Source organism: Benincasa hispida, chromosome 8 (assembly GCF_009727055.1).
Source record: "Benincasa hispida cultivar B227 chromosome 8, ASM972705v1, whole genome shotgun sequence".
Classification (NCBI taxonomy): domain Eukaryota; kingdom Viridiplantae; phylum Streptophyta; class Magnoliopsida; order Cucurbitales; family Cucurbitaceae; genus Benincasa; species Benincasa hispida.
In genome coordinates this window covers 54,210,986-54,214,588 of record NC_052356.1, presented here as the reverse complement: position 1 = coordinate 54,214,588, position 3,603 = coordinate 54,210,986, and positions in this window count along the sequence as shown.

Sequence of the window (3,603 nt, the reverse complement as noted above, 5' to 3'; positions counted from 1 at the left end):
TTCCCGTCCCTAGTGAGATCCACCTCTCGCTTTCGCTCTCTCTCGCTCTTGCTTCCACTTGCTCTCTCTCGCTTTCGCTGACTCTCGCTCTTGAGCTGTCTGCTTAATCTTTCTAAGCAGCTGTCTGCTTATGCATATATTCTCTGTTTCAAATTCAATAATTCATAACTCGAAATCCAGAAATCTTTTCAAGAAACTTCCTTCTACAAACTTGTTTAGAATTGAGCTAGAAACATTATCTTAAAATTTCAGCTCACAATTCTCCGTCGTTTGATCTAAAGATTCAAACCTTCATCATTGGCCCCAATTCAAGCAGATGCCTGCTTGTTCAACAATTTCCAGTTAAAACTTCAAAAATATATAACTCGATTTCTAGGCCTTATCTTAAAAAGTTTCATTCTACAAAGTTGTTTATAACTGAGTTAACAATATTACCTCAAATGTTTAGCTCAAAACGCTTCGTAATCCGTCCTGGAGCTTCAATTCTTCACTGATGGCCTAGATTCACCTGAGAAACGAACCCTTTGTCTTCACTTTGCCTCTCCGGCCTTATTACGGCGAGTTTTCCTTTCAGCAGCCCAACCACTGAAATTACATAAATAGCCTAAGTAGTTTGTCTAAACTGACCCAATGAATTCGACCTTTTTGCTTATATTACCGCCCAAAATCCAACATGAACCCTCTTTATGCCACCTGGTCCACTATTGGTGATAAAAGGCTAGGATTTACCAAATTTCCTTTTGCTAACTTCACTCACAATATTACTTTAGCACTACACCTCATTAGATGGCATGGTCTCAATCATATGCTTATTATGCATTCCATCATCAAGCATGACCTACCTTAGCCTAGTCGAGTTTTGTCCTACTTTTACATTTAGCTACCCAAGAGCCTATTTCTTCTTGCTTCCATCTTCTACCCTTCCTAAGACATGGCTTCATTTAGCTCATTAGAAGACATCACATTACTTACTCTTACTTGAAGTAATTAGGGTTCGGGTTTTACAAATTCTTCCCCCCTAAAAGAAATTTCGTCGTCGAAATTTGCTCGGACTTACTTATAACTTAGGGTTTCATAACTTCCTTTGGTTGTAAACTTTACAACCTTCTTCTTTTCTTTCTTCTTCCCCTTTTTACTATGCTTTCGCTGCGTTACTCTAATATCAACTTTGTTCATATTAAATAATACTAGTATGTATGAACAACTTGGTCATCATAGTTCACTGTATTTGTCACATCCTGTGGTGACTCTTCCATTTCCACTGAGTCATAATTTTCATTTATTACTAGGGTGGTCCTTTTCCATCTCCCAGCAATACCACTGGAACATTCTTTTCCAGTTGTCACACCTTTGAATTAATTGCTAGCTGTGAAAACAATATTTGTGTCAACTAGACTTCTCGACCTAACCGAGGGCACTCTTCTTAGGATGTCCTTTCTATCCATACTTAGGAGAAGATATTCTTTCTACTATAACATTTCCCAACCTATGGCTTACCATACTATATACATAAGGTTTTCTTAACTGTACCAGTCCCTAGCTTGGTTACAATTCAAACTTCGAGCTATTACCTGGAACATCTAGACCTTTTCCTTTTTGTCTTCTGTTAACCATTTTGTTCCTTACTTTTATACTCAATGTACCTCTGATACATTTTGAGCTCACTGTTTCTCATCTTTTCCCTCCTCTTAGGATTAATCTGATTAGGACTTCCTCTAGATTACACCCTTTCCTCTGAATTCACTAGGATAGACTTCACGTTTGCCACCAACCTCTGAGCAGACCTACTACACATTCTATTTCTAGTGAAAAGTCTATGTTTACTTGTGTGACTCCCGACTTCCACTCAGGTACCAGTGGTGGATTGAGTAATCCTGTCGGCCTCTACCCTTCAGGTTTCACTTGTTGACAAATCATACATCATATAGTACTTTTTCTTATTTTGCTAGACTATGCCTTAGTCTATTAGTCTAGAGTGGCTGTTTTACTCACTCCTTATCATTCTTTATTGTGTTACTACTTAATTGGGAAGGAACTCCTTTTGTTCTCTTCCTACAATCATAAGGGGTTGAAAGTTCAGTTACAGGAATTAATAAACAAGGGTTATAACAGATCCATTGTGTCACCTTGATGACATATTGGTGTATTCAAGCAGTGGGAAAAATCACGAGAACCATTTGAGGATAGTTTTGCAGACACTGCGAGAGAAGCAGTTGTATGCCATGTTCAGCAAATGTGATTACTGGTTAGACCAAGTTGTATTCCTCAGTCATATGATTCCAGTAGCATGAGTGAGCCTCTGAGGTTTGAAGGATGCTTGAATTCGATACATGATGAAAGAAGAGAATGCCAAGGTTACTTACAGTCGTGCATAATGGAGTTTCAGTTGGTGGACATAATGATTAACGACAGGCTTAAGGAAGCGCAAAAGCTCGCCTCTCATTAAATGCAAGTTAGATGAAAGGACATTTGGTTTGATGACGCACTCAATAATCCTCGAAAATGTGACCTAAAAACCTTTTGCATTCATGCGTTAAAGCTTTATAGATCTATAATCATTCGGTAGTAAAGAATTATTGTATAAGTCAAGCAGTCACATCATTTCATCAATCATCGCATATATACATTAATGCACATCATCAAGGACTTAATTCAAATAAGGTCAAATCAAGAAGTCATACAACAGATCTCAAACCAACAAGAATTAAATAATGCAAAACAAGAAGTTAACTATAAAAGCATAAAGAGGATAGAGTAAACGTTCCGGGAAAGGTCAAAGTGAAGTTGTCATACAAATGCGTCCATGCGAGCGATCAAGCTTGCCCGCCTTATTCAGTGGTCTCTTTGTCTTGATCCATTGAGCCTCCATTGTAAGGCTTCACATGTTGACCATTGACTTTAAAGATGTTGGTCCCATCTTCATTCATTAATTCCACATCTCCATGTAGGAAAACTACTCTTACAATGAATGGTCTAGACCACCGTGATTTAAGCTTTCCTGGAAAAAGATGAAGATAGGAGTTAAAGAGTAAAACCCTCTGGCCAATGATCTTTCTTATAAATCTTGCTGTCACGCCATCTCTTCGTCTGCTACTTGTAAAGCTTGGCGTTTCCAAATGTGGTGATCCACCACTCCATCAATTCATTCAGCTAAAGTTTTTTAGCCTCGTCAGTTCTTGCTAAATCCAAGTTCAATTTCTTTACTGCCCACTGCGCTTTATGTTCCAATTCTAATAGAAGGTGGCATGCCTTCCCAAACACTAGCACATAAGGGGACATGCCAATGGGCGTCTTGTACGTCATACGGTAGACCCAAAGAGCCTCATCCAACTTTTATGTCCAATCCTTTCTAGAGGTGTTTACCATCTTCTCTAGTATGGACTTAATTTCCCAGTTGGATACCTCCGTCTAACCATTGGTTTGCAGATGAGCAGTAATAACCCTGTGATTGACATTAAATTTGGTTAGCAAGTTTGAAATGATGCGGTTAATAAAATGAGTACCTCCGTCGCGGATCAGTGCATGGGGCGTTCCAAAACACGAAAAGATATTCTTTTAAAAAAAAATTTCCACTGTTGTCGTATCATTTTTCTGACAAGAAAT